Source organism: Mastomys coucha, unplaced genomic scaffold (assembly GCF_008632895.1).
Source record: "Mastomys coucha isolate ucsf_1 unplaced genomic scaffold, UCSF_Mcou_1 pScaffold5, whole genome shotgun sequence".
NCBI lineage: Eukaryota > Metazoa > Chordata > Mammalia > Rodentia > Muridae > Mastomys > Mastomys coucha.
Genome location: NW_022196911.1, coordinates 39,156,250 through 39,183,882, shown reverse-complemented (window position 1 = coordinate 39,183,882; position 27,633 = coordinate 39,156,250). Strand labels below are relative to the sequence as shown.

Genomic DNA, 27,633 nt, shown 5'->3' with positions numbered 1-27,633 from the left:
AAGAGGAACACTCCTTCATTGCTGGTGGAATTGTAAGCTGGTACAACCACTCTGGAAATCAGTTTGGTTGTTCCTCTGGAAATTGGACATAGTACTACCAGAGGTCTCAGCTATACCACTCCTGGGCAATACTCAGAAGATGCTCCAACATGTAAAAAGGACACATGCGCCACTATGTTCATAGCAGCCTTATTTATAATAGCCAGAAACTGGAAACAACCCAGATGTCTCTCAACAGAGGAATGGATACAGAAAATGTGGTACATCTACACAATGGAGTATTACTCAGCTATTAAAAAAAAAATGAATTTGGAAGATTCTTAACCAAAGGGGACACTGGAAAAGGTAGCACCTTAGACAAGGGCCAGAGGGTAAGATAGTGCATGCAATATCCTAGAGCATTCTCAGCAGCTACCAAACTTCTCTTGTGATACCCTGGTACCATTAAAGGTTCCTGGAGGTAGACATCAGTTCCTGGCAACCTATGCTCATTGCATTTTTACTAGAGCCTGCAGGGAGCATTGCATAGAAGTATCTCCTGCAAATGAAACAGCCCTTGCAATACATCAGCACCCACTGGCAAAGGCTCCTGCCGTTTGTTTTCCTCTTGCTTCACAGGGATATTATTATCATCATTTGGACACATATGGTGGATGGCATCCTTGGGAACAACACAGTCCTTGAAACAGGGTTGTGTGGGGATTAGCTGTTATGCCAGTTCCTTTTCTCCCACTCAGGAAAACATCCTGGAGAAGCAATTGAATGAATATGATATTAATATTAAGATAACCTTGAATCTACTCTAATTCATGTTTATTTTTTTAATCATCTGAGAACACTGGTACTTTAGCTATATGAGTCACAAATTCCTTGTGGCATACCTTATAATAATATTGTGACTCACTAGCAGGCTGTAGCCCCAGAGGTATGAATTTCTCTGGCGTTAGCCTGTGTGAGCGTTGCCTTCCCAGTTACACAGCACACTTAGTGGGGGCAGTACCTGACTTATTAACCTCCTCACAATGGCACCCAGCACAAGCTTTCCAGATAGTTTCCTGATGGAGAAGCCCAGAGGAGCTGACATATGGTGGTATTTAGGCAGTGGTTCTCAACCTTCCTAATGCTGTGACTCTTAAATATAGTTGCTCATGTTGTGGTGATCCCCAACCATAAAATTATTTTCATTTCATTTCTTCAGAACTGTAACTTTACTACAGTTATGAATCATAATGTAAATACATACTTTTTGGAGCTAGAGGTTTTCCAAAGGGGTCACAACCCACAGGTTGAGAACCACTGGCTTAGCAGAAGATGAAATGCTAAAATGAACTGAGTGTTTTGTCTACCACTGTCCAATACCCATAAACATTTCTAAGGAAAAGGGAAATTTTCATTAAAATTATTTGGTGTGTTTTTCAGGACTTCTGTGGACTGACAGTGACAGAAAGCTGGCTCAAATGCAAACATCTATAACTGGGAAGTAGACAAGCATGCGTGCATAATGGTACATGCCTGAACTCCTAGTCCTCGGGAGGCATGGGGAGAGAGACTGAGAGTTCCAGGCTGCTCTGGGCTATGCAGCAAGACCCTGCTTCAAACTCTTCTTTCACGTATTTGAAAAGTCTGAAGACACCCTTAGTTTCAGCAAAGGCTAGATCTCAGTGCCAATGCTTTCTCAAGCATATCAAGCCTAAATCCACTTCTCAGACTGCCGCAGTTGTTTGCCTCTTTGATGTCTGTATTCTAGCATGTTTGGTGCTGCTATGGTATGGACAGGGACACATTCTATCAGCTTGGCAATGGCCAGTGATTGTGTGTGGTTGTGCATGTGAGTGTGTGTGTGTGTGTGTGTGTTTCTCTTTGAGAATACATTGGTCAAGAAAAACATTGGCTTCTCCTTGGCATGTTTAATTGTGATGTTTAAGAGACATCCTTGCAATTTAAGGTGACACTTTTAAAATAAAATTCTCTCCTCATGATGACTTGAGCCCTGACACTAAATACTGGAATAAGCAGAACCGGTCTAAAATAAGTCTAAAATAAGCAGCTCAGGGTATCAGAGAAGGTAGGTTCCCCCAAAGATAATACCAATGCTGTTACTAGGGTTAATAGGAAAGGATGGTGGGCAGGCAAATGTTTCTGACACTTAATAAGCCTGAGTGAGACACAATGGTTATGCATAGAGAAGGCAGGAACAACAGTTTCCATGTCAACTACTGTCACCATGGTAAGGATGACACCAATCTACTGTGTCATTCTTGGACATAAGGGGCCCTGATGTTGGTGCCAGCACTATGGAACTGTCATCATAGACTGAGCCAGACTCAATCATAATGAGTTGAACTTCTATTACATACTACTTCCCATTCACTGTAAACAAGAGTTGATCCTGGCTGGGATCATAGCTGCTACGTCCATGGAGATGTGTGCTAGCTTGGCAAATAGCCCCCACATCATAAGAAATGTTTTTCTTTGTGTGTGTTTGCGTGTGTGTGTATGTGTGTGTGTGTGTGTGTGTGTGTGTGCGCACATTGATTTTATTGTAACAAAGCAACTTGTACACTTCAGCATTTAAAATGAGCATCTTTTTCCTTACAGTGAAAACCAAAAAGAAAAAAAAAAGAAAAAAATTAAAAATAAAGTTATAACAGAGAATGTCAACTCCAAGTAAAAACCTACCGGTTCTGCTGATTCCCCCCCATTTAGTGTCAGGGCTCAAGTCATCATGAAGAGAGAATTTTATTTTAAAAGTGTCACCTTAAATTGCAAGGATGTCTGTTAAACATCACAATTAAACATGCCAAGGAGAAGCCAGTGTTCTTCTTGACCAATGCATTCTCAAAGAGAAACACACATATACACACACACTCACATGCACAATCACACACTAACACAGACATATCCTCACACACAAAGACATATAAATTCACTCATAGAAACATACATGCACACAAACACACATACACACAATCACACACTCACATAGGCATGAGTCTCACACACATATATACAGACACATACACATATAACCATATATTCTCCTCTCACATTCATTCATATACATTCACATGAAAAATATCACATACAAACACAATAAAGTGGCACACACATTCACACTAAATAAAGGGAAGTCTTACTTTCATGGAGATGCTGTTTCATTGATTTGGTATTGTACTGGCTGGTTTTGTGTGTCAACTTGACACAGGCTGGAGTTATCACAGAGAAGGGAGCTTCTGTTGGGGAAGTGCCTCCATGAGATCCAGCTATGGGGCATTTTCTCAATTAGTGATCAAGCGGGTAGAGCCCCTTGTGGGTGGTTCCATCCCTGGGCTGGAAGTCTTGGGTTTTATAAGAGAGCAGGCTGAGCAAGCCCCAGGAAGCAAGCCAGTAAGGAACATCCCTCCATGGCCTCTGCATCAGCTCCTACTTCCTGACCTGCTTGAGTTCCAGTCCTGACTTCCCCTGGTGATCAACAGCAATGTGGAAGTAAGCTAAATAAACCCTTTCCTCCCCAACTTGCTTCTTGGTCATGATGTTTGTGCAGGAATAGAAACCCTGACTAAGACAGGTGCGGTTTGATTTTTGTGTTGTTGTTGTTTACTAGAGAACTCGATTCAGTGGTCTCAACTGACATCAGGGCTCATTGTGGTTTGATTTCTTTTACTATAACTGACTGCCACAGGGTGGTTAATTTTAAAGTATCAGATATCACAAGTTCTAGATGTTGGGCAACTTAAGAGCACAGTTCCAGCATCCTCTCAGCTTCTGGTTAGGTCCTCCTGTCTGCATCATCAAATGGTGGAGGCCATTGCCTGGTAAGACATATCAGCATGCAAGAGAGAGGTTTGTATAACTTTTATAACCAAGTCACTCGTGGTACCCCGCTTATGCTTGTTTAAATAAATCTATTGATGAGGGCAGAGTCCTCACGGCCCTGTCACCTCGCAGGAATCCCTCTTGTCCACACTGCCACATTGGAGAAACAAGCTTCCACCCTCTGACATTTTAGGGACTCATTAAAATGATACCATGACTATTTTACAATAACCAATTAACATCAAAGATTATGTATGGAGGCAGGAGTGAATGTGGAGGGCACCAGAGAAGTTTTGAATCACAAGACAAGTGGACTCATTAATTCTTTCAACTCTAGAACCTGAGGCTTCCTCCTTCCTCATTGAATGTCTTGGTCACTACTATATACCAGATGCAGGCAGACTATTTAACAAATGTACCTCCTGACTGCTTATGGCAGGCATCACTAATCAATGAGCACCCTCTCTCAATCGATTGAGGGCATGGCCTCAGACTTATTCTCATCATAGAATCTTAAAAATGTAAGATAATATCACCACATAAACCAAGATTGCATTGTCCCTCCTGACAAGGTGCTTGTCAAAGGATCTAAAGGAGAAATCATTTCCCTTCAACCATGTAGCTTCCATGTGGCAGGAAGCTGATGTGTAAGCAGTTTTCTGTCATTGTGAATGGTGACTTCTTTGGGCTTTAATGTTAAGAATTGTATTTTACAGCCTTTGCATCATTGCTCAGGAAATAAAAAGTTTTAAATTTAGGTGCCGAGCAAATGTCCCCAGGAGTTCTTTTTCCTTTCTTTGGTCCTGGCCATTTAGCATTTCAAGTGGTGGAGAAATGACCTGAGGAATGAGCTGCTCACCCAGGCTACATACTCACTTTCCTTCAGTCTTTAACCTAAGTGCACTAGGCAGTGGTCAATCGTGGACAATTTGAGTTCCTGCAAATAACTGTACAAGTTAAAGCGACTTTGTATACAAGAGGAGCCTGGCCCTGGAAAACCTCTTTCCAAATCAACTCACTGAATGGAGCCATGGGTATAGGCAGGGAGATCATTAGCAAGCTAGTCAAATTACTGTGGTGATAGGAGTAAAAAGGAGGGATTGGATCACTTGGCTGGTTGGAGCTGCAGATGATCAAAAACCCTTTTGTTGAATTGGACTAATAGGCTCCCAGATCAGCATCAGTTCCAGTAAACAAGGATTGTACTAGTAAAACAAAGATGATTATTAGCAATAAGACCACACTTTTAATGTCCCAGAGTTAAATTCAAGAGATGAGAAAGGAAATAGTCATTTCAAGCCAAGTTGACTTGAAAGCTATTATGCAATTCCACAAACAGGTAAGTAGAGCCCAGTACTTTAGAGGCTCCCTCAACACCAGTGCACTCTGGGAGCCTGATCAGCCATTCTCTGCTACCTGCTGGAAGTCAGTGAAAGCCTCAGACTCCTGTCTTTGTTCCTGGGTCTTGTTAGAATGATCTACTAATTGAATATTCATCAGCAAGTTTCTGAGTCAGGTCTTCAATGCAGCTTTGCACTCTGACATGCAGACAGAATCCCCCTTTATGTCTACTTTAGCAATAGCTGTATTGGATGCTGGGAAGGAACAATTTAGAAGAGGGATCTCAGGACTTTGGGGGGGGATAGAAGGGGAAAGAAGAGAGGGAGAAGGAGAAGGGGAGGCAGAGGAGAGGGAGAGAGGGAGGAAGGGAGACGGAGAGGGAAAGAGGGAGTATAGGAGAGGACTAGGTTCTTAAGTGAGTGTCTTGAACACAAGTAAGTCTACCATGCTTGTAAGGAACATGCATGGGAGAATCACAGAGAGGGGTCAACAGTTTAACCTGAATGCATGTCTTAGGTCTGTATTCTACTTCTGGCATTTGGTAGCACTTTGCCATTGACTAAGTTGTTTAGGTTGTTCAGTGAGGCCTTATATCTTTAAAACAGGGATATAAGTAAATAGCCTCTGTATAAAGATAGGTGTGATCGTGATATCATGAATAATACATATGAAAAACTATCCAGTGCTTAGCTCTTCATGAAACATTTTCCAATACATGACACTGATCAACAACACCTGAATTATAAAAGAAATTAAAAACAAAGTATTTTCAGTTAAATAAAAGCACAGTGGTATGGAATACCATTAAAACAATACTTAGGGAGAAATGTTAAAACTCAGGGCCTACAGTATCAGAAAAGGTAGAAGGTCTCAAATCAATGATGTCAGTTTCCACATTACAAAAAAAAAAAAAAAAGAGCATACTAATAACATAGAAAATAGAGAATTAATAGAAAAAATCATTAGCATCAAAATCCTGTTCTTCAGATGAGTGAAACAAATAAACCGTTAGCCAGACTAAGCAGAAAGCAAGAAGGAGCACATAAGTTACCTAACATCAGTAGAAAATGGTATGGCAACACGGGCTGTGTGGACAATTGTGGTGAATGAAAAGACAATGTCATGAACAGCCTTTGTCTATAAAATAACAAATTTAGAGTCTGGGAGGGATAGCACAATGCTTATAGAGCTTGCCACACAGCATCAAACCAGAGTCTAGATGCTCACAGTCCACATCAAAGCCCAGCGAGCCTGGCATCTGTATATTATCCCACCACTCAGAAGATGGAGACAGGACATCCCAGGGTAACCTGGTAACTAGACTAACTGAAATCATGAAGCTGAGTTCATGCCTCAATAGACAAAAGAGGAGAGTGATCAAGGAAGATGTCCAGGTCAATGTTGGGCCTCCACCTGTGTTTGCAGCCATATACATGGGAGGACATATGTACACACACCGTACATACACAATATACAAATGCAAAAAAAGTAAAATGACTGCATATAAGCTTGACAGCTTAAACAATTAGACAAATTTTTGAAAGGTACAATCTAGATTCATAATGTACAAATTTGTGCTAATTCTGTATAAGATATATATGACTTGTTTATAAAAATTTAACAGACACTTCACCAAAGATGCATGGATGGCAAATTAGCACATTATGTAAATGCTCAATATCATTATCATAAATTACATGCAAGTAAGATGAGGAGTTACCACTGCACACCTGTCAAATGACTTCATTAAAAATATTGACCATACTAAGTATTGTCAAGGGCATAAAGCAAACTAAGTGCTGATAAGTTTCTAGAAAATGGCATGGCCACATTAGAAACCATTAAAAAGTAGTTGGGAATTTTCACATAAATGTGTCCAAGTAAAGATGCATACATAGATGTTGGCAGCAGTTGTGTTTATCTTTCCAGCTTAAAACTGGAAACCCCAGGAGTTATACAGTTATACAGTTATGGCTTAATGGATAATTACACTTGCTGTTCTTGTAGAGGACTCAGGCTTAGTTCCCAGCTTTGACAACCTCCCTTACAACATCAGTTCTGGGGGAATTAATGCCTTGTTTTGGCTTCTGGAGGCAACAGGTATACACATGGTACACATGCATACATGTAAGCAAAACACTGTCCTTGTTGGTCTTGTATGGTTGGTTGGTTAGTTGGTTGGTTGGTTGAGTTTATTATTTTGATCAACTTGATATGAGTTAGAGGGATCTAGGAAGATGAATTTCTATTAAGAAAATGCCTCATTCAAATTACCTGTAGCCAAGATTACAGGGCATTTTCTTGATTAATGATTGAGGGCAAGGGCCTCACTGGAAGTAGTGCCACTCTTGGTTAAGTGCTCCTTGGTTGCATAAGAAAAGCATATGACCATACCATAGAGAGCAAGCCAGTCATCAGTGGTCTTTCCTACCCTGGATTCAGTTCCTATCTATAGGTTGCTACCTTGAGTGCCTGCCTGGACTTCCTTCTATGATGGAACATAATATGAAATGAAACTTTTCCTTCCCAAGTTGCTTTGGGCATGGTTTTATCTCAGCAATAGAAACCCTGAGACATACTCATACACATGAAATAAAAATGAATAATTTTTTTTAAAGAATGGGAGAAAACCTAAGTCATCAATAATAAAGGAATGAATTAAGAGTTTAAGGTTATCCTCAGCTAGATAATGAGTTCAAGATCCTGCCTCATATAAGCATGCAAAGAATGTTGATGAATGTCAAAATCATTGCACTCAACAAAAGAAACCAAACCTAAAAAGCATGCTTATCACTTGGTTTATGTAAAATTCTAAACAATAGAAACTACCCTGTAGTAATATGCAGCAGAATAGTAGTTGTTTATGAATAAGAGGTAGACTGGAGGAGGTAAGACAGAGAAATCGTAAAACATACAAATGGACTTCTACTGGTAACAGATATGACTGTTATATCAGATATCTACTGGTAAAAGATATCTTTCAGCAATTGTTTCCCAGGTGTGCACATGTCAAAACTTGTCAGATTATGCACATCAGCTGTGTACAATTCATTCTATGCTAATTAGTTCTTAATAGTGCTATTTTACTTTCACGTTTTCATATGTGTGAATGTATGGATGTGTACATGTGTATAGGGAGGTCAGAGGACAACCTCAACCTTTCCACTTTCATAAGAGACATGAGATCTCTTATGGGCCCGGAACTTTGTCAAGTAGGTTAGGCTAGATAACCAGAGGGATCCATAAATCTACTATCTCTGTCTCCCATCTCATTACTGCCTAGATTTTAAATATATATTTACCTTTGGTAAGTGGATTCTGGCATCCAAACTTGGTGCTTTACTGACTGGCAGATCTCCCTAGAACCTTGTTTTCATTTGTAAATGTTAAATGTATGGTATGTAGTCTTTTCTTTCCTGTTGTCTCTTAACTGGGACTCTTTCTGTTGTTTGATTTCTTCCTGATGAATCTGTTCTAGTTCCCTTTTTCACTGTTGTGACCAAATACCCTGCAAAGAAGCAATTAAGAGAGGAAGAGGTTGCTTTGGCTCATGGTTTAAGAAATACAGTTCTTCTTGATGCAGTAGAGAAGGCATGGATGTAAGAGCAGCTCTTAGCTCTGGTGGCAAGAGTGAGGCAGCTTATTCTCCTCTGAGCAGATCAGGAGAGAGTGGAATGATGGCACTCACCCAGCTTTCTTATATTTTTCCTTCATTCAGCCTGGGCCCCGAGCTCATGACATAGGCCTTTGCTCTTCATAAACACACCTAGAAATCTTCTATGAGATTCTAAATCTACTCAAGTTGGCAAAGAAAGTTAACCATCACTATTTCCCAAACAGTTTAACTTTGACCCCTTAGGACAAACTGATTTACCATGAATGGCTGCCTAGAGTATCAAAGGCAGGATATCTGCCCCACTGATGTCCATACCCAACTCATCTATCTTATTGCATTATTTGTTGCTATAATGAAACATCCTGGGACAAGTGATATAGAAAAAACAGAAGTGTATTTAATGTGTAGGCAGGATGCTGTGAAGTCTAAAAACATGGGGACAGAATCTGCAGAGGACTTATTGCTGCAACATAACATAAAATAGCAACCACATGGTGCTAGTTTGGGTCTCTATTTCTTCTTATAAAACCATCAGTGTCAACATAGTATCCCCATACCATAAAGTCTTTTAATCTTAATTGCCTCTTAAAGGCTCCACTTATAAATTCCATTAATATATGAATTTATAGCTTAAGTTTAACCCATAAAATCTGAGGGAAGAACTTCAAACCATATACCATCCCTAGATCATATATGTATCTTACATGGTGAAAGGGACTTGTAGATGTGATCAAGTTTATGAGTCTGCAGATGGAAATATAATCTCCTGGAAGATAATCCAGTATACTCAGCTAATGTTATGGGTCCTTAACAACAGAGAACATTTTCTGTCTGTAGCCAGAGAGATACAACAACATGGGAAGGATTCAACACTCTGTGACATATTGGAGACTATGTGCATGGCCTGGACAGAGACTTTCAGAAGCTTGAAAGAGAAATAATGGCTTCTTCCACTGAGGTTCAAAATAAAACAAAAAGAAGAAAAGAAAGTAATTTTGATGATTTTTTTAATGTAGTAAGCAGTAATAAGGATGTTTATATCATCATCTTTTATGTTTATCTGAACATGTGTGATTGATAGACAATAAGAAAGTTGTTAATGTAATGGACAAAATTTATATAGATATGAAAAATCACTACTTCCCCAGTGTTTATTAAACTCAATTTTCTTTGTTTCAGATATGTGGTAAATGTTCTTTTTCATTAATTAATCTAATCAATTATTTTTGTTCCTTGACAACTTAATATATAGATAGAAGATAGATAGATAGGTAGATACAGATATATATGTATAATACATATTATACATATTGTCCTCTTACCTCTCTAAAACTTATCTCCTTCCTTCCTCTGTCCATCTGCCTCCTCTCCTATTCCCTACTAATGTCTTTTCCATATTCCTGTCTTTTTCTGTTGTTTATGTTCCTCTGAATTTGACCAAAGCCCTCTGTGTAGCCATGGGATTGGAACTATCCACTGAAGCCTAGAAAGCTCACTAGCAAGTAAGACAATGACTACCCTTTTCCCAGAATCCATTAGTAGCCAACAGTTCAGTTGTAAGATATAGGGTCCATTACTGTCCCTCACCCATGGTTGACTGTTGAGAGACCTATCTTGTGCAAATCCAGTGCAGGTAACCATAACTGCTGTCAGTATATGATTACAATGTGTACTAGTTACTTATTTTGTCAAATTGACACAAGTAGGGTCTTCTGGGAAGAGATCACCTCAACTGAGGAAATGCTTCTTTCAGATTGACCTTTAGAAAAGTCTATGAACTACTGTTGGGTAGGGGTCCTAGATGTATAAGAAAGCAGGTGGCACAACCATGAGAAAAATCAACAAGATAGAATGTTCCTCTTTGGCTACTGCCACTGCTTCTGTTTGACTTTTTAACCGAACTTCCTTTCATGGTAGACTATAAGCTGCAACATGAAATATACCCTTTTTGCCCCAAGTTGCTTTTAATCGTTGTATTCTCCACAGCAGTAGAGAGCAAACTAGGATGCTGGCTGTATCATGTCTAAGGAATGAGATTCTGCTACCTTTATCCCTGTCTTCCAGCTCTTATATATTCTTCTTTTCTCTCTTCAGCAATAACCCCTGAACCTTAGAAGGGTTGTATAAATGGCTTGTTTATGTCTGAGTCCTTATCTGTTCTTCATTCTAAGTATCCTGGGTAGCCATTTTTTTTTCATTCATGAGCATTTACTGCAAAAAGATGTCTCTGATTAAGGTTTTTATAAAAGCATAAAAAATAGATATTTAGAAGACAATTTGACATTTTGTCTTTTTGATAAATATCAGTAGCCATTTCCCTTAGAGAACCTATGACCTCCACAGGCATGATTTTTTAACCAGGATTACAGTACCAGGCTTGGTTTTCTTTCTGTAGAGTGAGCTTCAAATCCAGCAGGAGATTGGTTGGTAATCTTAATAACAGTTATGCCACTATTGCATATGTGATCATAGCTTGTTTGAGAGTTTGCCAGTGCTAGTAAAATCCACTTTTGAGTAAGACCATTGATGTCTCTTCTCTCTTAGCTGGATACATAGCACCTTCCAATGCCTTAAAATCCACCATAAAGAAGGTTTCCAACTGAATTCCAACTTAATTTCTCTGTCTTGCAATGAAGGTCAAATATTGACTTTTAGTTACTAAAACTTCTTTTAGATCTATATAGCTATAGATTTAAGAAAGTAAAATTGTTTTCTTACAAATTGATATGTTTATCATGTTTTGCAGCAGCAGCAACAGGAATAATCCTGATCAATTAGTGATCTACAAATAAGAAGATAATCATATAGGAAAGAATAGATGCCCAATATCTACCATCCTGGTTTTTACTTTGAAGGTGTCCTGGAAATGATAGGTGGAGAGACATCTTTGTTGTGCCCACTGTATGGCAAAGTCTACATGAAGCTCTTTAGAAACATACTCTAACATAACATACACGAGTCCTTTGAGGAAATAAGTAGGGTCCCCTTTTGACCAATAGAGTTGGAGAGTTAAAATCTTATCTAAGATCTGAGCTCTAAAATCTGGGTTTTTGTTGCCTCCAATTAAAAACTCTGAGCACCAATGCAACCTAGGTGAAGTAGGTTTCAAGTGTTGACAGAAAACAAGGACAAACACAGATGAAGAGTCTTTGAATTGGAACAGTAGTTCTGGCCTTTGAAGTGGTTCATGTAGCATTATTAGCACAGCTGGAGGTCCTTGAAGAGTCTCAGATGAGGAGAAAGAACGATACATTTCTAATATTTAGTGATTATCATGAAAAGTACTTGTTTCTTGTTTACACTTAAACTTCAGCACAAAGGCATGCCATGTTCTGTCTCAGCATAATGTGTACGATATGTATCTAGCCAGCTGCCTCACTGGCCTCCTACCTCCTTCTGAGAGAATGGACTTGTTTATGCTTCTGACAAAGGCACTGAACAACCATACATACTTCCTGTTCTTGTCCCATCCTTTCCAGAATGCTTGAAATGACTGACTGTTCCCTGACCACTGCTGGATTCCTTGTTTGTTTGTTGGGGTAAGGGAGTGAACAAGACCTCAGTCCAAACAGAGCTATGGAAGTATGTCAGTGTAAGGCCACTTGTCACTTCATCATCTTTAGAAGAAAGTTTATATGTTATAGAAACAAAAAGGTAAGAGCCTGGGTTCAATAATGAATAATTGTTGAATAAGATGTAACCTCCCTAAACCTATTCTTTTCTCCCTATAAGAACAACAGAATCTTCAGGCCATGCTTGCCAAAAACCTAGTAGACTATGCAGAGACCTTCTCCTGTCTCTCTGTTCCCCCAGATCCAGTCCCACATTCTTTTAACTAGTGTTGCAATAGAACACCAGCTGCAGCCTTCCTTCCCTTTGCCTACATCTTCTGTGGATCCCTAGACTATTCCCTGATAACCTCCCTCCCCTAACTTGTTGCTATATCCCAGGCCCTAACTACTGCAGGCACTGTCTGATATCTCAATAGTCACAACTCCCAAGCCAACAAGTGGCTGAAGAAGTCAGACCCATACCTTTTCCACTGTTCCTGAGATCCAATCATGCCAGTCTCTAGCTCTGTTGTTGGAAACCTATGTGCTCTCCCTATCCTCTGACCCTATGCCCAATAGATTACAAAGACCTTCTCCTTCAACTTATCCCAACAATCCAGCCTCTAACACTGGCAGGCATTCCCTATGAACACACCAATTGAACAGGTCAGCAAAAAAGCACACAATCATTACGCCCTCCAAAAATCCAGAAAGGAGACAGAAACCAAGGAACAGAACACCCAACAGGAAAAATCCAGAAATCAGCACTAACACCTTTAAAAGTTCTGAACACAGATTGCCAAAATGACAGAAAGAAAGCATAATCAAGAACATCCAACTCCCTACTACAGCCTAGCTATGCTATCACAGAAAGCCCTGAATGTTCCAACATACCTAAAGCACAAGAAAAAGACTTTAAAACAGCCTTTATAAATATGATAAAGGTCCCTAAAGACAAAATGAATAAATTCCTCAAAGAAATCCAGGAAAACCCAGACAGTGTAAGAAAATAAATAAAACTGTTCAAGACCTGAAATTTAAAAATAGGATAAATAAAGAAAACTCAAACTGAAGAAATTATAGAGATGAAAAATTTAGAAATTCTAACAGGTATTATAGAAGAGAAGCTTCACCAACAGAATAGAAGAGATGGAAGAAAGAACCTCACTGAAAGTATTGAAAGCATGATAGAAGAAATAGATTCATCAGCCAAAAAAAAACTTTAAATCTAAATTCTCCTGACACAACATGTTTTAAAAAGGTGGAATTCTACTAAAAACCAACCCTAAGAATAAGAGAATAGAGAAAAGAAAAGAAACCCAGTTCAAAGGCCAAGAAAATGTTTTCAACAAAACATAGAAAAAAGAGGATGACTATAAAGGTACAAGGAACATACAGAACACCTAATAGATCAAACCAGAAGAGAAAGTCCTCTTGGCACCTAATAATAAAAGAAAATAAACTTATTATAATTATACCCACATTCTTAACACTAAAAGCCAAAAGAGCCTGGACAGATATGCTGCAGACTCTAAGATGCCATAGATGCCAGCCTAGACTGCTATACCCAGCAAAACTTTCAATTACTAAAGATGGAGAAAATAAGATATTCAATGACAAGGCCAAACTTAAACAATGTCTATCTAAAATTCAGCTCTACAGAAGATAATAGAAGAAGAACCACAACCTAAAGAGGTTAACTACAAACATTAAAACACAGGAAATAAATAATCTCACACAAACAAAATCAAAAGAAGGGATGTTTGCATACACACATGCATAAATACATATGCATACACATGCATACACACCAACACCAGAAACAACATCAACAAAATCACAAGAATTAACAATCATTGGTTATTGCTATTTCTCAATATCAAGTTGCCTCAATTCTTCAATAAAAAGATATATACTATCAGGATGGATTCAAAAACAGGATTCATCCTTCTGCTGCACCCAAGAAATACACCTCAACATCAAGAATAGACATTACCTCAGGGTGAAGAGATGGAAAAGGTTTTCTAAGTAAATGGACCTAAGAAGCAAACTGATGCAGCCACTTTGATATCTAAAAAAATAAACTTCAAACCAAAACTAATCAAAGGAGATAGGGAAGAACACTATATACTCACAAAGGAAAATTCCACCAAGATGCAATTTCAATTCTTAACATACATAAACTCAAGGCTAACCAACTTTGTAAAAGAAACACTACAACAGCTTAATCACATATGGACCCTCATACATTAATAGTGGCAGACTTCATTATCCCACTCTCACCAATGCACAGGTCATCCAGACAAAAACTAAACAGAGAAATACTGGAGCTAACAGGTGGTATAAATCATATGGACCAAAGAGATATTTATAAAACATTTTTCCCAAGCACAAAAAAAAAGATGCGTTCTACTATGTACTTCAAGGAACTTTCTCCATAATTTACCACATACTTGGACACAAAACAAGTCTCAACTGATACAAAAAATTTGAAAGAACTTACATCTTATCAGCCCACATGGATTAAAGCTGGATATCAACAACCACAGAAATCTTACAAGCTTATGGAAACTGAACAACTGTCTACTGAATGAAAAATGGCTCAAGACAAAATTTTAAAAAGAAATTAAAGACTTCTAGAATTCAATGAAAATTAATAAATTATGGGACACAATGACAGTAGTATTAAGAGGAAAGTTCATAGCACTAAGTGCCAATATAAAAAGAAAATGAACAGATCTCATGTTAACAACTTAACAGCTCACCTGAAAGCTCTCACACCTAAAGGATGATATCAATAAAATAGAAGCAAAGAGAACAATATAAATAACCAATGAAACAAAGAGCTAGTTGTCTGAGAAAATCAACACAATGGACAAACCCTTATCCAAGTTAACTAAAAGGCAGGTGGAGAATATCCAAATAACAATTCAGAAAGGAAAGGGTGGGCAAAGCAAGAGATACTGAGGAAATAAAGAGGTACCACTTATCAAAGTTAAATCAAGATCAAATAAACAAATTAAATAGATATAAAACCTCTAGTGAAATAGAAACAGTCATTAAAAGTCTCTCAACCAAAAAACAGAGCAAGGCTCACATCAGGACCAGATGATTTCAGCACAGAATTCTACCAGAATTTCAAAAAAGTTAATACTCTTCAAATTATCTCACAAAATAGAAACAGAAAGAACATTGCCCAATTCATTTTATGAGACCACAGTTATCAAGATATACAAACCACATAAAGACATAACAAAGAAAAACTTACTTACAAAACAATTTCCCTTATGAACATGGATAAAATAATACTCAATAAAATACTTGCAAACTGAATCCAAGAACCCATCAAAAAGATCATCCACCATCTTCATCCCAGAGATGGAGGGATGATTCAATATAATAAAATCACTCAATGTAATCCACCATACAAACAAACTAAAAGAAAAAAAAGACATGATCATCTTCATCTCATTCAATGCAGAAAGGGCCTCTGACAAAATCCAACACCACTTTATGGTAAATGTATTTAAGAAATTAGGGATATAAGGGACATACCTAAACATAATAAAGGCGATTTACCACAAGCCTATAGCCAAATCAAATTGAATAGAGAGAAAATCAAAGCAATTCCACTAAAATCAAGAGCAAGACAGTAATATCCACTCTCTTCCTACCTGTTCAATATAGTACTTGGAGTTTTAGGTAGAGCAATAAGACAATTGAAAGAGATTTAAAAGATAAAAATTGGAAAAGAAGAAGCCAAACTATCATTATTTGCAGATAATATGATAGTATACATAAGCAACCCCAAGAATTCTACAAAGGAACTCCTAGAGCTGATAAACACTTTCAGCAAAGTAACTAAATACAAGATTAACTCAAAAAAAAAAAGTAGGCTTCCTGTATTCAAATGACAGATTGAGAAAGAAACAAGGAAACAACACCTTTTACAATAGCCTTAAATAATATAAAATATCTTGGAGTAACTTTAACCAAGCAAGTGAAAAACTTGAGAGAAAAAAAAACTTTCAAGTCATTGAAGAAATAAACTGAAGAAGATATTAGAAGATAGAAAGATTTCCCATGCTCATGGATCAGTAGATTTAACATAGTAAAAATGGCCATTCTACCAAAAGCAATCTACAGATTCAATGCAATTCCCCATCAAAATTCCAACTCAATTCTTCAGAGTTTGAACAGACAATTCTTAACTTCATATGGAAAAACAAACAAATCCAGGGTATCTTAAACAATCTAGAACTGTAAAAAAAATTTCTGGAGGCATCACCATCCCTAATTTGAACTTGTTCTACAGAGCTATAGTAATAAAAACCACATTGTATTGGCATAAAAACAGACATGTAAAACAACAGAATCAAATTAAAGGTCCAAACATAAATCCAAGCACATATGGACCCCTGATTTTTTATAAAGAAGCCAGAAATACATACTTGGGGGAAAAAAAGATAGCATCTTCAACAAACAGTCCAGGTCAGACAGGATGTCTGCATGTAAAAGAATGCAAATACATCCATATCTATCACCCTGAACAAAACTCAAGTACAAGTGGATCAAAGTCCTCAATATGAAACCAGATACACTGAATCTGATGAAGAGAATGTCGGGAATATGTTTGAACACACTGGTCCAGGAGACAACTTTCTGAACAACAACAACAACAACAACAAAACAATAGTTCAGGCACTAAGATCAACAATTCAGAAGTGGGACCTCATGAAACTGTAAAGCTTCTATAAGACAAAAAACACTGTCAATAGGACAAAACAGCAGACTACAGTATGGGAAAAGATCTTCACCAAATCCATATCCAACAGTAGCCTAATATCCAAAATATATAAAGTATAAAGAAACTAGATATCAAAACCCAAATAATCCAATTAAAAAATGGGCAACATATTGAAACAGAGAATTCTCAATGGAGGAATCTCTTATAGCTGAGAAACACTTAAAGAAATGTTCAACATATTTAGCCATCACAGAAATACAAATCAAAACTACTTCAAAATTCTATCTCATACCTATCAAAATGGCTAAGATCGATGACAAAGTGACAGTGTAGAGCAAGGGGAACACTCCTTCATTGCTGATGGGAGTGCAAACTTGTACCACAACTATGAAAACCAATATGGCAGTTCCTCAGAAAGTTTGGAATCGATCTATCTCAAGGGAGATATACCACTCTTGGACATATACCCAAAGGATGCTCCATCCCGCCACAAGGACATTTGCTCAATCACATTCACTGCAGCTTTACTCATAATAGCCAGAAACTGAAAACAACCCAGACATCCTTCAGCAAAAGAATGAATAAAGAAAATGTGTCTACATCTGACAGAGGGCTAACATCCAATATATCCAAACTGGTACAACCACTCTGAAAATCAATCTGGCACTTCCTCAGAAAATTGGAAACAGTTCTACCTGAAGACCCAGCTATACCACTCTTGGTCATATTCCCAAAAGACACCCCACCATACCACAAGTACATGTGCTCCACCATGTTCATAGTAGCCTTATTTGTAATAGCCAGTAGCTGGAAACAACCCTGATGTCCCTAAACCAAAGAATGGATACAGAGAATGTGGTTCATTTACACAATGGTATACTATCCAGCTGTTTAAAAAAATGGCATTATGAAGTTTGCAGGCGTATGATTAGATATAGAGGAAATCATTCTGAGTGAGGTAACCCGGAAGATCAATATGGTATTTATTCACTTATAAGGGGAGGAGCAAATGGAGTAGGTCTTATTGGGTAGAGTGGAAACTCCCTAATATCTATGAAGCTGATCCTAATTAAGACTCCTAGTAATGGGAGATACAGAGTTTCAACTAGCCATTTCTTGTATCCAAGCAAGGCTTCCAGTGTCAAGACTGGGTTATAGTCAAATGAGTTGTTGGCTAAGGGGGGGCCCATGAAAATATCTAAACAACCCAGGCTGTACACTAAGACAAGAAGTTGCTTTCTACGGATTGACATCAGGGTCCATTGTCAAGGCTAGCACCCATGCAACTCATAGAACATGGAGAAGTTAAATTGGTACCTACATGAACCCCTCACCCTATATTCTAGCCTCTTTGGGGTGGAAAGGTACTTTGCAGGCCAACGAAAGAGGAACATAGACACCAACCCTGCTATAAACATTTGACCTATAATCCGTCCTGCCTACACAATAGGCTAGAGCAATGCTATCACAGAACTTATGGGCATAGCTGACCAATCCCTGATCTGAACTAAGACTCACTCCACAAGAAGGAACTTATACTTGATACATCTTGTGTAACAAAGAACCAGAGACTTGATATCCTAGAGACTTGAGATCCCAGAGACCTATGGTAAAACCAAACACTACTTGTTTAAAACAAACAAATAATATCAATAAAATGACTCCTACTGATATTCTACTGAACTCATTGATTAGTGTCTTACTCAGTCATCATCAAAGAAGCTTCCTCCTGCAACAGATGCAGAGACCCTCAGCCAGACATTACTTGGAGAGAGAGTCCTTGGGACACATAGCTCTAAATGGGGTGTCTTCACTAAATCCCTCCCCCATAAGCTCAGGGCATCCCAAAGAAGAGGAGACAGAAAGACTACAAGCCCCAGATGGAATAAAGAACACCAGGAGAGCAAAGCCCTCTAAAACAACTAAGCAAGGTACACAAGGGCCCACAAAGGAGACTGAAGCAGTAAGCACAGGGCCCTCAAGGGTCTTCACCAGGTTCTCTTCAAGTATATTATAGCTATTAGTTTAGGATGTTCATGGGACTCCTGACTGTAAGAACATGTGGGTCTCTGAGTCTTGTGCCTGCTCTTGAGATGTTTTTCCTCCTGTTGGGTTGCCACATCTGTCCAACATCGAAACAATCATTTCCCCCCATCTTATTATATATTATTTGTCATATTTTGTTTTTATCTCTTTCTAATGAGAGACAGAAAGGGAATAAATCTGAAGGAAAGGAAGGTGGGAAGGAACTGGGAAGAGTAGAGGATGGGGAAAGTATAATAAGGATATGTTGTATGAGAAGAAACTATTCTCAATAAAAGAAAAATAATAACACTGCAGGGGTAGGTCATATAGCCCCCATTTATTAAGCTTGTACCATGAGCTTGAGACTGTGATATGGGCTTATCATACAGATTTCACTCCAACAGCCTTGAGATATACTCTTGCTCCATTTAACAGATGGAGAAACAGGTTCAAGTAGAATCAGTTATTCACCCTGTCATACAGTTAGCAAAGGAAGGAAGCCCCTCGAGTCTAAGTTTAGAGCATCTATCCACTGAAATGAAGAACTCAGAAGATGAGTGAGCTGTGTAGTCAATAGATGTTAGCTGAATTACATTAGTCATGAGTATTTAATGTTAGCTGAGATCCAAAGTCTGCTTACCATCTACTCCTCTTATTATTTATCTATGGTTAAAAAAAAACACAGACAAAGGATATATTCTCAAACTCCTATATAGCACTATAAGACATACATCACAGTAGTAGTCATTGCCAGCTCAAGAAACAGAATTCCCAAGCCATCTGAAAGCCCACAATGGGCTGCATCAAATAACAACATCAAAATAACCTTGACTTGAATATAAATAACTTTATTGGATTTTCTTTTCATTTCAGTACCCAATGCTATCCCCAGAGTCTAGAGTTTATTCTCATTTCTAAGAGATACAGGCTTCATACTTGCACACCCCCACCTCCTGCCTGGAACCTTTCTTGCTTTCTACCTAGCTTGGCTTCTGAGATTCCCTCACTTATCTGTCTACCACCCTATAACTTTTGGCTGGATGGACTCCTTTACTCAGCTCTGATGTTAATATCCTGTTCTATTTTTATTCTATACCAAGCAATTTCTCCTCTATCTGGGACCCTTTCCTAGGGGTAGGGGCAATCTCAGGTTCTCAGTCTTGGAAATTTAAGAGTCCATTGTTCCAACTCTTCCACAATCTTCCTAGATACCCCATACACCCCTTCTGCTGACTTGAGCAGAATCATCTTCCCTCTCATGTGGACTCATGCTCTTCAGTATCCACAGTGAGCTTGGGTGTCTCTTGCTCTCAGATCAACACAAAGCCTGTCACTTACCTTCTGTCCTCAGGCACAGACATGCCATATGAGAGCTGGAGAGATTCTTGCTTTCTTCCTACCACTTGTATTCTTACGTTCGTGTGAGTAACTTGCCACCTGACTTGGCTTTTTCTGTCTGCCTTTTTAATATTATTTATTTTTATTTATTTTCTGTGTTTGGATATATGCACACACAGTATGGCTCACACCTGGAGGAGTCCATTCTCTCCTTCCAGCCTTTGCAGGCAATATCTTCACCTACTGAGTTAACCTGTCTATTATATTTTTATGTGGCAACTAGAGTAACCTCAAAAATGATGCTACCCCCATTCCCATCTCCAAAATCCCCTACAGCTCTGGACCCATTCACAATAGAGTCCTAGCCCCTGTACCTCTTACTCCTGATGGCTGGTGGATTTACCCAAGTCAACTGTCTGTCCCCAGTGGTAGAAGCAATCAACATTTTCTGACAAGGTGAGCCTGTGACTTCACAGTAGACTTCACTTCAGCAGAACAGCTCATTGCATCACTGTCCTGGAGAGCTTCTAGAAGAGAGATCAGACATTGCAGCTTGAATCTGGACTAGACTGAAAACTCCTTCCATCTCTAACACCTTGGGGTCCCTGTAGAAAGAAAGAACCAAGCATCTCCATCTTTCTTTCTTTAATATGCTTATCTAGAGATGCAGATATTCCTGGACATTTTAGACCTCTCACCCTTTGAATGGAAGATATCTAAAAGTCACCAAAATAAGACTAAGCTCCTTCACTATTTTTTATTTCAGGCATGCAAATACTTTTATAAAAGAAATCCCCCTCCCTTTGAGGAGGACTAACTATATTAGGAAGTTTCCATAGTGCCCAGCATAACTCTTGCCTTCAATGAACTCATACTCTGGGTCAACATCAGGCATTGCCCTGATTTTAGGCTTAGCTCTTCTAGTATCTGAAAGCAGCCCTCTCATTGACTCAAGGAGAAAAATGTCTTCTTTTTTTATAGTTTGTAAGAATGGTTTGTTAATAACTTTCTATCTTTAAAAGGGAGAAAAGGGAAAAAATCCTACTTATACAATAAAGAGCTTTTAACGTTTTGGTTCTGTTCTTGTAGATACTTCTCAGCAGCTATATTTGGTAAAAAAAAACAAACAAACAAACAAACAAACAAAATAGTCAGACCTTTTCAGAACACTGGTGTTGAGGAGGAAAAGAGAATGACTCAGCCTTTCTCCTGACCATGTCTTCTCCACACTTTTCCAGAAGAGAAGACTCTTCTGATAGAGTTCTTTTGAGGATGCTGGTTGTAGAAGCCATATTTTAGAGAAGCAAAAGACAAGTATCAAAGCACTAGAATGTTCTAGAATGTTTCCCGTTTTCCTCTATTAATAGTTTTCAACTGCATCCTGAGAACCAAAAGGATCTAAAAGATCTCAGAGGCCCTAAAAATATACCTCAAATTTTGCTTGAAAATACATATAAATCACTTTAAATTTTCCAATATAAGACATACCTCCACATGTATTATACACCACTTTTCAACCCTTTTAGTCAAACACCTAAACTAACTTGCCCAATACTTTCATGTTTGCCTACAAATCCTAGAAAAAACCTCCTTGCTATCTTGCCTGATTTTTAAGGACAAAGTCCATTAAAACTAGGATTACTCCCAACTGCTTATCTGAGTCACATTTCCTTAATATTGTATTGATCCGATACATTTTCATTATAGGAGACAGAAATCCAAAGCAAACTGACTCCAAATGCCAAAGGGATATTGCTTACATAAAAGACTGAGGCTGAGGGTTGACCACTTCTAGGACAGAAGGAATAGACAGGAAATGTTGTGAACAGGAGAAGAAAAAGGCTCCCCTCGTCTCAAAAACTAGTTGAAGGGTGTCTCCAGCTGAGACTCAAAAATCTCAACATATTTGCTCAGGGTCTTCCTTTCCTCGCATCTGTTTTCTGGGATACTTCCACAGTAAAAGCACCTACCCCTTAGTTTACCCATAGGTGCTCCTGGTTTTAGCTTATCAGAGTATAATCCCATCTAAGGTGCCATGGAAGCTACTTTATAATCTCATTTATTAAAAAAAAAAGGAGGGGGAAGTTTCTTAGAAACTCTTTGAGCTGTAACTTGACAGCCACCAGAACTCTACATGTGACGAATGTTGAGACAATTGAGCACGCCTTGTCTCTTAAGCCCACCGCCATGTTGTCAGCATGCTTTTATTATTTCCCTGGCTGTCTTTTGTCCTCCCCTTTTTTCCATCCTTCTTCCTCCCTTCCTCCTTCCTCTAATTCCCTCCTCTTCTCTCTCTTTCTTTCTATGTATGGTATATGCATGGGGTTCAGGGTGCATAAACTCACAAAAGGCAGAAGTCAACACCAAGTGCCATTCTCAATTACTCTCCACCGTATTGCTTTGAGACAGGGTCTCTTACTGAACTTGGAGTTTGTCAATTTGGCTAGAACGGCTGGCCAAGGACCTTCAGGGATCCACCTGTCTCTACACATATTGGCCCTGCAAACACTGGGACTATAGACATGCATCCTTAAGACTGGCTCATACACATGTGCAGGGGTTCTGAACTCAGGTTCTCAAGCCTCCACAGCAGATACTTTGCTAGCTAAGCTAGCTGTACAGCCCCTTTCTTTCTGGTTTTTGTTATTGTTGTTGTTGTTGTTGTTGTTGTTGTTGTTATTTCTTTTATAAACTCCAGCTTGGGTTGGTGAGGTGGCTCAGAAGGTAAGAGCACTGACTGCTCTTCTGAAGGTCCTGAGCTCGGATCCCAGCATCCACAAGGTGGCTCACAACCACCTGTAATGAGATCTGACGCCCTCTTCTGGTGCATCTGAAGACAGCTACAGTGCATTACACCAGAGCGAGCGGGCTGGAGTGAGCGGGGCCAGCAGAGGTCCTGAGTTCAATTCCCAGCAGCCCTACATATGTTGGCTCACAGCCATCTGTACAGCTACAGTGTACTCATACACATAAAACATAAATAAATCTTTAAAAAAATAAAAAAAATAAACTCCAGCTCTACTTTAAACTGTCATATCCTGAAATTCTTTTCTGTGTCAAAGTCAAGGGTTTGATTTTACCTAAGTAAATGACTAACGGAACTCCCCAGGCTGCTTGGATGACATCTCAGAGCTGTGCTTCTGCTCCTGCCGATGCTCACACTTACAGGACATGCTGAAACGACCCTCAGCAGCTCCAGACCAATAGCCCTCCAGCTCCAAGGGCTGGCTGCCATCTCCTACTCCCACTATGGACTGGAGTAGAAACAGACAGCTCACCTGGAGCCACCTGAGCAGAGGATGGAGTGGAAAATGAGGAATAAGGAGTAGGTAGCGACACAACAGAAGTCTCAACAAAGCACTGACACATTGACACACCTACAAGGCCTCAATATGTAATTTTTGGAATGGGTATATATCAAACTTTTGAATCTAAAGAATAAACAAATGGTGTCATAGTTTAACTGCCTGGGCTTCTATATAAGATTTGTCAAGAAAGAATAGAGTGAGCATCTTAAGAAAGTTGAAACTCCTCCCCGTTTATATTCCATGTGCCAGGTGAGAGTGGGCAAGAGAATCCTTCCCGCTATAGAAGTTCAGGATCTCCATCACTGTTGAACCTCTCATTCATTCATCCTTCCACCTAGGAAACTGTGATACAAAGTGGGCAGAGCCTTATCATGAGAAATTTAAGCCAGGCTTCGCTCCTTCTCATATCTCCAAGGTCACCAGCAAGAGCAGCAGAGCTGGATTCTCCCTCAGAAGGCGGAGTACTCACCCCAGTTCTCAGTCTCCACCGAGTTTGATTAATTGCCTTACACCATTCCTCCAAGGATCAGACTCACCCGACATGGCCTTTCTCTAGATGTCTCCTGGGTCTCCAGTGGTGTCCTCTATTTGTTGATCTTGGATCACAGGCCTTTCTTGGATTTGCTTCCAAGAAAAAAAAAGATATATTCTGAGAGATGATATATGTATTGGGACAGGAGAAAGCCAGTTTAAGATTAACATTTGAAAAAAGCCAGTTAGCAGAGAAAGACTAGAACCCTTTCCCCGCCTCGGTTACATACAAGGAACAAATGGAACATCCTCAAAAGCATAATACATATACATGTAGGAGAGACAGATGCTGTGTAAATGACTTATAAAGGATTCTGAGACTCAGGGTCTAGATCTTTTACAGTGCAGGACTTTCCCTGATGCCTAACTCACTCCTTCTTAATAAACTATCTATTTCTAACCATGTATCTTTGGTCCAATTTCTTGTCCTGAGACACAAGAACCTTAAACCTTAAATAATACCATGAAACTCAGTTCCACATCCACAATAGTGTTGGCATATTGGTTTGATTCCTTAGAAATGATCAACTGTTAGTTACTGCATATGTATCCATTGTAAATACATGCGGCAAAGATTGCTTTCCAAAGGTCTTAGGAGCCCAGCATTATTCCAGAGTTGTTTGGCTTCTCTTCTCACCCCAGGCTTTTGGCCTCAGTGTTAAGCAGTCCTGTTCTCCATGCCCAGGACAATTCTAGAAGGGTACTTTGGAAGGGCTTGGACTTCCTCCTCAGGACAGGAGAAGCTGAGGAACTGTTTCTTCAGTTCCATCCCCTCCATCTGGAGAACATTTTTTGGTCTATGAACAACTCATATGTTTTCTTTTGATAAAGGCATAATTTACTGGAATATTTTGGCCTATGACCTTGGTCATAGTTCCTTACAAAACCTGGTCTGTCTGTGGTTGGCTGGGACTCAGAAATAGACAATATTTGCTAATGGATAAGAGGAAGGATTGTGGGCTAATGAGTGAAATGTTTGCTGTGCAAGCATGAAGATCTGAGGCCAATCAGCCCAGAAACTGTGTAAAGAAGCTCTTGGGGCAGCAGAGACAGGAGTACCCCCGGGGCTTGCTGAACAGAGAATCTAACCAAATTAGGAAAGGCCAGATGTGATGAGAGACCCTAGCTTGAAAAAGTAAGATGGACAATGATTGAAAAAGATACCTGGTATCAACCTCTGATCTCTACACACACACACACACACACACACACACACACACACACAGGAGCATACACACACACACACAAAGAAAGAACAATCATCACATTGACCCCCATTTTCTCACCCCATCTCCTCCATGATTTCAACTGGAAAGCCACAACCCAAATCTTTCCTCTTTCTCTGCACCAGGCCGTTCCTCTCCTTAAGGAAGAATTTCTTGATTCTGGATTCACAGTAATATCCCTCTTTTATGAGTGATCAGGGAGCTACAACAATTTGTTGTATAATTAGTGATTTAACACAAAGCTAACTGAGTGTGCACATGAGCTAGGCTCAACCCTCAGTGCTTAGACTCTTACAGAGATAACAAAACCATAGCAAAGACATATTCAGATGACAGTCCTAACTTTGAAAACTGAATAAGGAAACAGGGCATGATGATTATGAGGCTAAAGGAAAAGTGTTGTGAGAAAGTGAGGTTTACCTGGAAAGGGTCCAGCCTTTCCTTTGAGGCATTGTTACGCACACTCGTCTACTCTAGTCACATCTAAAATATCGGGGATAAAATCTTGATAAAGAATAAGAGGCAATAAGACCCCAAAAGGGGTTCTGTGTCTCCTGGATTTCAGACTAGTCGCTGGTATCCCCTAACTCAAACGTGTTCTAGGTTAGTCTTTCTAATCATCAACACGGCCTCATAATTAGGCATAAAGGTACCCCAAGAAATGACTCGGAAATGGTTAAGATTGGACATTGTCTCCTGGCTGACACAATGTTTCCAACTATCCTAGTCTAATACATACTAGAGAGTAATCGAAGGACTTCCACTCAAGGACATTAGCTAGAAGTGTTAGGTCAGGTCGGAACTCCCCACTGCCTGGCCCGGGCTAGAACCAGAGAATTAACAGGAAACGCTACATTGAAATCTCCTGGTCATTGCTTCCAGTAGAACCAGAGAATTAGCCTAAGAATATCAAAATACCTCAACAGGGAGGGCTCCACTCCTCTTCCTCCTGCTTCACACCTAGCTACTAGACCCTGCTGACCTTGGTGTGGGTGTCACTTGCGTATGTGACTTCAGTCTTGCATCCCCTGCTGTAACCCCCACCTGCTTACATGACTCTTGACATCTGCCCTGCCTGCTGTATGGTATTTAAGCCTGACTCTCACCTTGCACAAATACATTCAGATTCAACACACCCTTGTGTCTCGAGTCTGTTTGTCATCCGCCAACTTATTGCCCACCTGACCAGAATTCTCATCCCATGGAAATTGGGGTCCCCGCAACGAACCCCAGTCCGCGAGAAGGCATGACTGGTCCAGGCAAGGAGTTGACACTATAAAGGCTGTATGGCAAAAGCTACTCAATATAAGCAGAAAAGAGGCCATTTTAGCTGGAGGAGATCTGAGAGGATACTGGTCCAGGTTACGGATGGAAAGGAAAGATGGACCCAGCATTTGGAAAGTTGACCATGGTTTGAGTTTCACTCTAAATGCAGCTGAAGCTAACTGAGTGTGCACATGCTATCAGAGCACATGTTTTAAGTGTGCTATCAGAGCAATGTTTTTATATCAGAAATGACTTTGCTACATGGAAGCTGGAAGGTGACAATTATTATGCTCAAAATAGAAATTTAGACAAAGATAAAAGAAAAGATATAATTTTTCCCCAGTTATTTTTTCTCTCCATGTAATAATCTTTCTATATCTAAGTCTCTTCACTTGTAAACCTGGGCTAGGTCTTGTACTTTGTTCATCAGAATAGGATGTGGTAGGTACTTAGTTAACTGTTTTAGATGACTTTTTTTTTGTTGCCTTTTATTTACAACATCAGGCTGAAGCCCCCTCCCCTTCCCCAACTCTGAGGCTTGGGCCTCTAGTTTCCATTGCTGTGAAGAGATAACAGGACCAAGGCAACTCCTATAAAGGACAACATTTCACTGGGGCTGGCTTACAGGTTCAGAGATCCAGCCCATTATTATCAAGGCAGGAACATGGCAGCATCCAGACAGTCATGGTGCTGAAGAAGCTGAGAATTGTACATCTTCATCAAAAGGAAGCCAGGAGCAGATTGTTGTTAGGCAGCTAGGGAGAGGATCTGAAATCCCACCCCAACAGTGACACACTTCTTCCAACAAGGCCACACCTATTCCAACAAGGCCACACCTACTCCAACAAGGCCACACCTACTCCAACAA

At 39.5% G+C, this 27,633-nt stretch overlaps 1 long non-coding RNA gene across 1 annotated transcript in view; it reads right to left on the bottom strand.

Annotated features, from left to right (window-relative positions):
* Positions 1–27,633, bottom strand: part of LOC116078629 — a 107,687-nt gene that overhangs the window by 55,959 nt on the left and 24,095 nt on the right. The window contains exons 4-7 of the long non-coding RNA XR_004113613.1: positions 24,279–24,366; positions 23,515–23,722; positions 21,592–21,709; positions 20,809–20,961 (exon numbers count right to left, since the gene is read on the bottom strand). This is a non-coding gene — a long non-coding RNA (uncharacterized LOC116078629). The remainder of the gene's footprint in view (positions 1–20,808; positions 20,962–21,591; positions 21,710–23,514; positions 23,723–24,278; positions 24,367–27,633) is intronic.